This window comes from Ahaetulla prasina, chromosome 2, assembly GCF_028640845.1.
Source record: "Ahaetulla prasina isolate Xishuangbanna chromosome 2, ASM2864084v1, whole genome shotgun sequence".
NCBI classification, from domain to species: Eukaryota; Metazoa; Chordata; class Lepidosauria; order Squamata; family Colubridae; genus Ahaetulla; species Ahaetulla prasina.
The window spans coordinates 68,600,082-68,612,231 of NC_080540.1; the positions used below are offsets into that span (position 1 = coordinate 68,600,082).

A 12,150-nucleotide genomic window follows, 5' to 3' on the forward strand; every position below is an offset into this window, starting at 1 on the left:
CTTTTACTCTTCTTTCAAACCGATGCATGATACTGAAGGCATTATTTCAATTTGGGGAAAAACTGAAACTTACATGTCAGCCAGTCTGGATTGTATGGGATATGGTGTAAGATAGTGAGAGTCAACTTTGCAATTGCCTCTTTGGTAGCCAAATTTTGTTGTGATGCAGCGAAATTTCTTTATTTTTTCCAAATTATGCCTAATTGTTTGTTTTTATTTCAAAGTTTTCAGTATTGCAATGTGATCTGCGTTCAAGGAAATTCATGCAAATAACACCATCTGTGTTCTAAAGTCATGAATTTTCCTCTGAAGTCTGGGGCAGGGGGGTGTCCCCTCATAGATGAAGCTTTGTAATGACATTGCATGGATTGATGCTTCATTTCTTGGTCATAATAATAAGCCCATTTTTCATTAGCTATCACAATGCTGTGAATAATTTCCTTACCTTCATTCTCATGGAGTGACAACAAATGATGGCACATGTCAAGTTTTTTTCTTTGTTGGCAGACTGATAGGAACCTGTTTTGCAGAAGTCGTTTAATATTGAAGAACTTTAATAATGTGATCCACATGTTCCTGTGAAATACTATTTTCTTTTTGAATGATTTGCCAATTGTCCTTAATCAGCTCACCTCTTTTTCTCATGGAAAACTCATTGATTGTACCAATTGTTTTACTTCATTTATCTATTAAAAAATAAAGGCAGAATTAAAAAAAATTAAATTGGTACTTCCCAGTTCACCACATTTACAATTTTTGGCCCAGCAAAACACAGTATTCACTTCAACAGAGCCATTGCTGTAAACACTTGCATTTGCTAGATCAATTTGCTAGATCAATTTGATATTTTTGATATTTGATATTTGATATCAATTTGATAGATCAATTAAGCTAATCCTAGGCTTAGAAAACCTAGAACTCCATCGCCTTCGATAAGACCTAAGTTTAACTCATAGAATCATCTATTGTAATGTCCTTCCTGTTAAAGTCTACTTCAGCTTTAATTGCAATAATACAAGAGCAACCAATAGATTTAAACTTAATGTTAACCACTTTAATCTAGATTGTAGAAAATATGACTTCTGTAACAGAATCATCAGTGCTTGGAACACATTACCTGACTCTGTGGTCTTTTCCCATAATCCCAAAAGCTTTAACCAAAAACTTTCTACTATTGACCTCACCCCATTCCTAAGAGGACCATAAGGGGCGTGCATAAGAACACAAACATGCCTACTGTTCCTGTCCTATTGTTTTTCTTTTTCTTCTTATATATATATGCTTATACTTCCTTATATTTCCTCATATATATGTTTATATACTGTATAATCTTTTTGTGTGATGCCTATATATATTGTTGTGACAAATAAATAAATAAATAAATAAAATAAAATAAATTGGAGGAACTACCCAGGCAATTAAAAAGTCAATAAATAACAGATTATTTAATGTGCAACCATGACTATTCACTGCAGGCTTTCGTTTCACAAACAATAGCATCCCAATCTTTTCTCAAGCAACTTCCCATTAACTAAACTAAATGTCAAACAATATATCAAAGCTATCTATCCAAATTTCCTACTATGACAAAGTAAAGTTCTTGAAGAATGTGATGCTGATTTGCAGCTTAAATCAGACAATAAAAGCTTTATAAATATAGAATTAGAGTCTATATTTTATTTCTTAATGTCAGAGTATTAATATTCATAGACTGGAATAGGTAACAGGTCAGCCAATGAATAGGCATAGCAACTACGTCAGCCATTTAGGACTGTTTGAAAACTGAAACACAGTATTTGTTTGTATGAGGCCATAAGAGACAGTTTGGAGTCTGGAGTCGTGACTTAGATTTGCTGAACTGTATGTAAGAGTTGATTTGGCCTCAGTAATGGAAGCCTCTGTACAATATATTAGCCTCTGTATTTCTCTACTCTGTGATGACTTGCTTCTATGAATATTGCTTCTGTGTTCCTGATCTGTCTGCTGAATTCTGCTGAATGATATTGTATATAAAGGAGTTTCTTATGTAGTTGAATCCTGCAGAATTATTCAATTGTGTCTGATTGTGTGTGCTACAACAAACTCTGACACTTAATGTTATGGGAGCTAAACTGGTTCTGAAATTCCATTCCATTTCCATTTATTAAAACAAAGGTGAGAGTTTCTTAAAATTGGTCTTCTGTATTTCACCTATTCTAAACCTAAGTCTTACTAGATCCTGTTATGGCACATGTGAGAATTCAATATAATTTAATAAGTATAGATTTTCTTTCAATGGATGACAATACTTCTTGGTTGTCAACCCTTTTGTAAAAGCATTAGAAGCAATGTCGCAATTTAAAACAGAACTAAAACCACCAAATTATATATATATTTTAATACTAGGTTATAGAAAAGTGCTTTAATATCAGAGCAGGAAGATAGATGCATTGAACTATATAAATAGCTAAAAGAAATGAAGGATAACCCAACGTGATTGAATGCCCCACAATAGTTTGTGTTCTGGAAGAGTAGTTTACATAGGCTTCTTCTCAGATTCATGTACCTCATCTGGAGGTTTAGTTTTATCCAATTAGCCTAAATTCCAGCTACCGAAGAGCAGCAGGATTTCAATCACTCCATCATTTGTATGCATGAATCACTTTACAAGAGAATGCAAGCGGAGCTCCCACAACTGACAGGATAATCAATTCTCAGAAGAAAACTGTCCATTGGAAGAAACCTTTGAGAATGCAAGAAAGTGGAACATTTATTAGAGTCTGCTACATTTTAGCTCTTCCATAAAAATGTGGGAAATTCTGCAAAGGGTCACATTCTCTCCGCTTAATATCAAACTAAGTGTGCTATGTAAATGTTAGAATGTACTTTAACATTAATGTACCTTGAGCACATCTGGTCAGGCAGGGATAACACTCCACCAAGGACATTTTCAAAGGAGGGAAGTGGAAACTATTGATCCAGGTTCCACACATGAGGGGATCCCTTCTGAAAGTTACTTTGTATTTGAAATGCCCAAATGGATCTTCCTTTTTTTATTCAAGGCAGAACTAATCAGTTACAAAATAATAGCAAGAGTTATTGCAGAATTACCAATCTTATTATGCACTCCCAATTACTGGAATATTGGCTTCAAAAGCAAACACATGGAGAAAAGATAGATATAGACTGGGTTATGTGTGTGTTTATTTCTTATGTTCAGTTGTGTCCAATTGAATACAATTGTGTTCAATGTGTTTCTCAGAGGTTGCCAGGACAAATCCCCATAGTTTTCTTGACAAGTATTTTCAGAAATGGTTTGCCATTGTTTCCTTCCTAGAGAAAATGACTGGCTCTAGGTCACCAAGCTGATTCTGTACTTTAGGTAGAACGGAAACTCAGGTTTCTAGCCTGATGTCTTAATCACTGCACAAAATTGGCTTACTTTATACATCTATAGATATAAGTAGATAGATATAGATGTAGACTGCAGCAAGAAGCATGTGTTGAAGGGGCTGGGGTTGGCAGTATTCAAAAGAACACCCTGCCCCAAGCCTCCCAAGGTCTTAAAAAGTCCTGGCTATACTGTATCAACTCATTGAAAAATGAAGGAACACATTACTCTGAATCATAGGCTAGCACAGTGGGATGAAACATTAAGTTATATATAAATGAGTACGATAAACATTAAAAAAATGAAAAGATAAAGTTGTTTATTTCAGATGATGTTTTTACAATGAACTGTTCCGCTCTCAGAATCAGAACATCACAGATTGGAACTATCCATATGTCTCTCCTCTTTCTTTCTTGAGCCTTCCTTATTTCCCAGTGTCACCTTCTGCTCTCTGGTGTAGCCGAAAGCAACCCTATTACTTACTAAATCTTAAGAGTATAACATCTCGGCTGCCAAATGGGACATAGTCAGCTGATGGTTGATTCTATCGTTATTCGCAACAGGAACTCTTGCGCCTGCGTAGGTGCCCCGCCTCGCAGGAATGGCCCACCACACTATCGAGGGCCGGCCTCTATGACGGGTCTTGGGACCCACAGAGGTGGCATGCTAAAAGAAGGGTTTATGGGGTTTTTAGAAAGGGAATTTTAAGGGTGGGAGGGTAAGGCGGGTAATGGGGTAACCCGTCGGGTGAGGGCCAGTTCCTGCACATGCTCATGGCGGTTTTTCTTTATTAGGTCCAGAGGTTATGGGGAGAGTGTGTTCCTATCTGTGAGGGTGGTTCTATTGACACGGTAAGTGGGAGAGGCAGATATGGCGAAGCGAGGGTCATATCAAGTTCGGGAGCGCGTGCTCGATGTTTGAAAGCGATCACGCTCCGACCCCTTGACTTCACCCGTTCCCGGATGGTCAGGATCCTCAGAGCTTGGGCCTCCGGCTGATGTTGTGCAATGCTCGGTCCGTGGTGAATAAAGCCCCCTCGTTTGTGACCTTATACAGGGGTTCCGCGGACCTTATGGGCATTACGGAGACCTGGTTGGGCACTGAAGGCGTGCCCTGGTTGAGTTGTGCCCGCCGGGTTTCCGTGCATTCCATCAGCCGAGGCCCAGGGTAGGGGTGGGGGTGGCGGTTGTGATTAGAGAGTCTAGAGCCGAGGAGACCACTGTACCTCAGATTGCGGGTGCGAATCCCTCTTTGTGAGATGGGGTCATAGGTGTCAGATGGGTATGCTGATCACGTACCTGGCTCCTTGCTGCGTGACAGCTGCCCTGCCCGAGCTCCTGGAGGTGCTGGCTGGGGTGGCAGTTGAAACCCCCAGACTTTTAGTCATGGGGGACTTTAACTTGCCATCGTCCGGCTCGTCATCGACGGCAGCTCGGGAGTTCATGGCTTCCATGACGGCCTTGGACATGACCCAAGTAGATGATGGCCCTACTCACATTGGGGGTGGCACCCTGGACCTGATTTTCTCTCTGGTCAGTGGTTGAGAGATCTGGACTTAAAGGAATTAGTCATTGAACCTTTGTCATGGTCAGATCACTCTCTTCTTCGCCTGGACTTTCTGACCGCCATTCACCACCGCGGGAGACGGAGCCGATACGTTGGTTCCGTCCCAGGCGCCTGATGGACCCGGATGGGTTCCGGACGGAGCTTGGGCCATTTCCTGAGGGTCTGGCTCACGGCTCGACTGAGGAACTTGTTGCGGCCTGGGAACAGGCCGCGACGGGGGCCTTGGACCGTGTCGTGCCTTTGGGGCCTCTGACCCGGCGCGGGTCCCACCCGGCTCCTTGGTTCTCCGAGGAGCTGAGAGGGATGAAGCGCCGGAGAAGACGCCTGGAGAGTCTTTGGAGGTCTAGCCGTTCGGAAGCTGATCGGACACTAGTGAAGTCCTATACTAGGACTTACCTAGTGGCATTGAGGGAAGCGAGGCGGAGCTACGCCTCCTCCCTCATTGCATCGGCAGATAACCGCCCAGCCGCCCTGTTTCGGGTGACCCGCTCCCTCTTACACCAGGGGGAGCGGGATGACCCGTTGCAGGGACGTGCTGAGGAGTTTAACGGTTATCTATACGATAAAATCGTTCAACCGGGATGGTCTGGACCAAGATTGCAGTGATACGGGCGAGATGCGTGAGGGCGGTCTTGGTGACATTGTGTGGGATGAGTTTGACCCTGTGGCTCCCGAGGACATGGACAGGTTGTTGGGTAGGTTGAATGCCACCACGTGTTTACTGGACCCGTGCCCCTCTTGGCTGGTGCTGGCCACTCGAGAGGTGACACGAGGCTGGCTCCAGGCGATTACGACCGCTTCTTTGGTGGAGGGTGTCTTCCCGGCCGCCTTGAAAGAGGCGGTGGTGAGGCCCCTCCTTAAGAAGCCGTCCTTGGACCCGGCTGTTTTAGGTAATTATCGTCCGGTCTCCAACCTTCGCTTCACGGCGAAGGTTGTAGAGAGTATGGTGGCATATCAATTTCCCTTGCACCTGGATGAAACTGTCTATCTAGACCCGTTCCAGTCCGGTTTTCGGCCCGGTTACAGCACGGAGACGGCTTTGGTCGCGTTGGTGGATGATCTCTGGAGGGCCAGGGACAGGGGTTGCTCCTCTGCCCTGGTCCTATTAGACCTCTCAGCGGCTTTCGATACCATCGACCATGGTATCCTGCTGCGCGGGTTGGAGGGATTGGGAGTGGGAGGCACCGTTTATCGGTGGTCCCCCTCCTATCTCTCCGACCGGCCGCAGTCGGTGTTGACGGGGGGGCAGAGGTCGGCCCCGAGGCGCCTCACTTGTGGGGTGCCGCAGGGGTCGATCCTCTCGCCCCTTCTGTTTAACATCTACATGAAGCCGCTGGGTGAGATCATCAGTGGTTTCGTGTGAAGTACCAGCTGTATGCGGATGACACCCAGCTGTACTTTTCTACACCGGACCACCCCAACGGTTATCAAGTGCTGTCCCGGTGCCTGGAGGCCGACGGGTCTGGATGGGGAGAAATAGGCTCAAGCTCAATCCCTCCAAGACAGAGTGGCTGTGGATGCCGGCATCCCGATACAGTCAGCTAAATCCGGCTGACCATCGGTGGCGAGTCATTGGCCCCGATGGAAAGGGCCCGCAGCTTAGGCGTCCTCCTGGATGACCGGCTCTCTCTACAGGACCATTTCACGGCCGTCACCAGCAGACCGTTCTACCAGGTTCGCCTGGTACCCCAGTTGCGCCCCTTTCTGGACCGGGATGCCCTATGGACGGTCACCCACGCACTCGTGACGTCTCGCCTGGATTACTGCAATGCTCTCTACATGGGGCTCCCCTTGAAGGGCATCCGGAGGCTGCAGTTAGTCAGAATGCGGCTGCGGGTGATAGATGGAGCCCTCGTGGCTCCCGTGATAACACCATCCTGCGCAGGCTGCACTGGCTACCTGTGGCTTTCCGGGTGCGCTTCAAGGTTTTGGTAACCACCTTTAAAGCGCTCCATGGCATTGGGCCGGGCTACTTACGGGACCGCCTACTGCTACCGAATATCTCTCACCGACCCGTGCGCTCTCACAGAGAGGGTCTCTCAGGGTGCCGGCGCGGCAATGTCGTCTGGCGACGCCCAGGGGAAGGGCCTTCTCTGTGGGGGCCCCCACCCTCTGGAATGAACTACCCCCCGGACTTCGTCAGCTTTCCGACCTCCGGACCTTCCGCCGCGGGCTTAAAACGTATTTATTTAATTGTGCAGGGCTGAGCTAGATTTTAAATTATTGGTTTTAAATTGGGTTTTATTTGATATTTTAATTCTAAATTTACGGGCTTGTTAGAATCAGTTTTTTAATTGTTTTATATTGTATTTATATGTCTTTTAAATGCCTGTACACCGCCCTGAGTCCTTCGGGAGATAGGGCGGTATATAAATTTGAATAAATAAATTTGAATAAATTTGAATAAATAAAGGTTTGGGAGTTTGGGGGAGAAACTAGAAAGAAACTGGAAAGCTAAGGAGAGTTAGACCAGGTTAGTACTTGGATGGGAGAGTTTTTTAGGACTGACAACTAGATTGGGAGGTCTACCATCCTGTAAATTGTCTATAATCTTAATATTTGCTAATGGTCTCCTATCCAAGTACTAACCAGCTCCCATCTTGCTCTGTTTTTTGAGACCAGCCAAGGATGGCTATGTTTTGGGAAACAGAGATGGATAAGAAATAGATTGGGGATGTGCTTCATTTTGGATCCAAACTCAAACAGGTGCTTTGGGGTATACGTGGGTGTATGCACCATATCTGTCACCCGCTTCTTTAGAAAGTTACGACTTTCCTATGCTTATAGAGTAGTCATGCATGCCTAGGAAAATTAAAGAGATGCTAACTGGATACCCACATCTACAGAAAAGCACCCTTTTGATTTAGATCTAAAATACTATGTCTCCCAAGACACCATTTTATTTGCTGTACTGATAGGATTCCTCTTTCTTCATTCCAGAGGGACCAGTGGCTGTAGAAGAGAATAACTGAACTTCAACTGAGCGCTGGGTTTCTCTGGGCCAATAGTGACACCTATCATGCTAACAAAAGAGTCTGAGCAAAGTAAAATAACTTAATGCTACTCCAGAATTATTTCAGAAGAAATTCAGCTTTTTTGTCCTCTTTGTTTCTGGGGGTGAACTTGAATATATGTCAACAGAATTGCCCGAGTAATGCTGAGGAAAAAAACCAAACAGGTTTCAGTTCTAAAATGGAACATGTTAAGGAAGAAACAAGCATAAGTCACTTCTAGATGAGACAGGTGGCATGCACATATAATAAATTAAACAAATAAAAAGTAACAATGAGTGGCAGCTTGGAAAAGAAAATCGGAAGTAGGGAAGAAAATTGGCTTGGAAAGCCTGTTTTTCAGTACATTGAAATCAATACAATAACCAACCAGTTCGTAAAGTAGGAAAATGGTTAGTATAGTATAGTATTGTATAGTATTGTATTGTCATTGTACATCATGTACACAATGAAATTGGTTATAATAATCAACAAATTTCTTACTTATTAAATGCTCAGCCAATTTTAATCTGGTGGCTATGCCCACTCATAGTGGAAGCAAACAGATATTTCTTAAATCAGGGACATCCTCAAGAGGAAGTATAAAAAAATCAAATGGCCGCATTCACATTATGGAAACCATTGCCCACCTATAATTAAAGTAACACACATAAAAACACAGGTGGGCTTTCCAGTGTGCAGCTGCCATATGACTTTTTTGAACCTCCCCCCACGGACGCACTACCTCAGCTGATTGTTCTTACATTTTTGGAGAACAGAAATAAAATAAAGTGAAGAGGAGAAATGACACTTGGACTTCATTTAGAATTCCGTTCCATGAATATTCTCCAAATCAGAACATCTTCCCCTCCCCTCACACAGTCTGATGATGCAGACAGGAAATGCAGAAGATACGTTTTTTGGGGGGGAGGTCTAAGTCTGCTGAACTGACTGACTGAATCTTTGCTGGCTGATTCCAGCGCTGCATTCATTAAAAGTCTCGTGAGCAACAGATTGTGACAACAAAACTGACAAGCTGACAAGGTGTTAATTTTAATGGGAACTATTTCTATTTCCACATGAAGATCATTTTGAAAAAGGTTGAAAAGGTTTATTCTCCTGCTTGTAGCTATTTTTCAACCAGCTCTTAAATGTTAAGAAACAAATGTGTACTATAAATCATTTTATAAGTCAAGATTACCAATTAATCTTTAGCGTTCTAAGGAATAGACCTAGATACCCTTTAGGCCAGTTTTTCAAAATAAATAATAATTAAACAGAGTTTCAAAACAGGTGGTGGAGCATGGCATAATTTTAATGCCGAGATTTCTTTTGACTCCTCATTTTTCTCTTAAGACAATCATTTATCATCATTTTTAAGAGGCAGGGAGCCCAAGTATACAAACATACAAAATTGTGATTAATTTAAAGTTGCGTCGGATATTTTAAACTTCTGCATAGGCTTTGTGGAATGAAGAATCATGGTTACGTGAGGATGATGTGTAATGATGTGTATGAAAATCTGAGGGAGAGGAGAGCTGGTCTGCAAGTTCCAAAATTTTCTATGATAATCATAAAGCATGAAGACTTGACGGCTGTTTATTAACCTAGGCAAAAGCAGTGCCATGGGGGTGTCCATGAGAAGGGATAAAAAAAAAACAGCTGTAACAGTATGACTTTTTATATGGCCCATGTATGTAGCACATGTAAAAAAAACAACAGGAGTTTCAATTGCATGATTGCAGATGCCATCCTAACTTTCTTGACCCTCTGCAGAGTCAGGCAAATCTCATCCGTTAAAAACCAATCTTCTTCAGACTGGGCCACCGTTCACTTGTGCACTTCACTTACCTTGTTTTTCCAGTGAAAACCACTGGGCCAAAATGTCACTCCTGCAATTCCCAATTCTCTCTGAAGCAGCATTCTACTGAGTGAGACCGATGGTCCATGTGACCAAGTATGTGTCTATCCCTGCAGCCTAAATGTCTCTTGTTATTAGACCGACCAGCATACATAAACCATGGATATGCTGGGTAGAATACTTTACTGGTGAGGAGTGCATAGAGCAAGGATGAGAGAGAAAGATGTGCACCCTTAAAGGAAGCTCTCCCACTTCCCACCACCACAGGAAACACCCATCAAGTATCTGAATGGCCCTTGAGTTCAGGAGATAATGATGGAGACTTGTCTTCTGTGGGAAGCCCTTATTAAACTCATTTCCTTCCTGAATTCAAAAACCACTTATTGCATTTGCTCCATTGGTGCCAGTTAAGAAGCTTCAGTGAGAAGAACATAGCCTCTATTTAAACAAAAAACAAAAAAAGGTAAGAAATATGATTCAATTCTCTTTTTAGCTTGCACCTTTCTCTTTCTTTCCCCCCCCCTTTTTTTTGGCACCTTTTCTCCTAGCTTATTTTTCATGTTAAACTGCTGAAGATAATCTGCAGCAGACCTATCTGATTTCGTGTCATAGTTTCTTCTTGAATAAACACACCCACAAAACCAAATCACCCTTTTCCTACTGTAGAGACTGTTCGTCTTAATGAACCCCCATGCATAAAAAGCAAGATGACCCAGACAGCCAGTGCTGACCAAAGCAGCCTCTGGGTAGACTTCTCAGCCAGTGTGCCATCCACAAGAGTCAAGTTAGGGACAAGACTAGTTGCAGTGTAAACAAGGATGGTGGCAATCTGAATTGAAACCCCACTCACCCAATAAGTTTCCGCTTCACAGAGCTAATGCAACCACATTATCTTGCCTGATCTTTTTTGCTGCTCTTTCTTCCTCACCAGATCTGTTTTCCCCTCTTCTGGCATCTTTTTGCTCCTCTGGGCTCCTTATGCCAGTGTCTCACTGGGAAAACCAAGGGAAGCTGAGCAATGCATGTACGCAATCATTTTAAAAGATATGAAACTCCTTCCAAACTCCCGTGAGGAATGGAAACTTGCATGCTATTCATCATGCTGCTTTCTTGTCTACATTCCCAAAAGTTATTTGTAGTCTTTGGCCATCTGTAGGTGGATCAGCCCTTGCCTAGATAGGCAAATGGAAGTCCCTGTCCCCTGAAAATTAGTGAAGCCCTCCTGCTTACTCCCATTAATTGAACATCTCTTTGAATTTCAGTTAAATGTCTATGAGGCAACTGATAGGAATGGCATCCCAAGTCTAAATATTTTATAAATGAAATTTGATTTTCTATCACATTAACTGTTTAGAATTAGCAGGTTATGTGGGTTATATTCCAGATAAGAAAGTGACTAACAGTTTAATCCAGTGTTGGCTAACCTTTTTGCCATCGTGTGCCAAAAGGGGAAGCACAGGGGGGGTCGTGCACACATGTGTGTGCCCATAACCATAATTCAATGCGTCCCGCTCCCCTGCACATGTGCGTGTGACACACACCCCGGATTCCCCCCACTTTTGGCATGCAGTGGCACGATGGCCCCAGTAGGCCCATTTTTTGCTGTCTCCAGGCTCCAGAGGCTTTCTAGGAGTCTGGGGAGGGTGAAAATGGTTCCCCCCCAGAGGCCCTCCGGAGGCCAGAAACAGCCTGTTTCCTGACTTCCGATGGGCCTGAAAGGCCCGAAAATCAGCTGGTGCGCTGCATCTGAGGTAGGGCAACACTTGCGTGCCCACCGATATGGCTCCATGTGCCACCTGTGCTATAGGTTCGCCATCATGGGTTTAATCCATTAAGAGCAAATGTGACTGATCTCAAGAGACTTAACTTCCAAATAAATGTGCAGAGGACTGCGTTGGAAGTGCTGAGTAATCATGCAATGCACAGACACGGCTGTCTCAACTTTATATTCAGTGCTAAATTATTATTTTAATAAATAGTACTTCATACTAAGATAAGGATTAAATATTCCCTTTGGGGAATCATTGATTTTACCCTGACTGATAAATACATTCTAAGCATCATCTCTCTGTACTTTAAAAAGTTCTAAAGATTCTTAGGGACAATTTCTATAATAAAATTGAATATAGTAATAGGATATTATTGTACTTTGAACAAAACCTATAAGCCCTTGGAGGATTATTCTAGGCTTCATTAGAAGAAACAGTCTATCAAAATCTTTTTTCCCCCTCTACTTTGCATTGGTGAGATCGTTGGCAAACCTAGCACTTTCGGCATATAGAATGGAACATTTTTAACACCACCCTTCATAATCGGTAAAGTTGTTAAAATGTTAGACTAGAAATCACTAAACTGTGACTGCT

At 43.1% G+C, this 12,150-nt stretch overlaps 1 protein-coding gene across 3 annotated transcripts in view; it reads left to right on the forward strand.

The window, feature by feature from the left end:
* LOC131193276 (platelet glycoprotein IX-like) overlaps positions 1 to 12,150 on the forward strand; it is a 51,699-nt gene that overhangs the window by 36,030 nt on the left and 3,519 nt on the right. The window contains exon 1 of one of the 3 annotated variants that reach the window (XM_058173286.1): positions 9,935 to 10,250. The exons of the other annotated variants lie outside the window; for them this stretch is intronic. The gene's annotated coding sequence lies outside the window, so the exon portion shown is untranslated. Of the gene's footprint in view, positions 1 to 9,934; positions 10,251 to 12,150 lie in introns of those variants that run through there. 3 annotated transcript variants of the gene reach the window in all.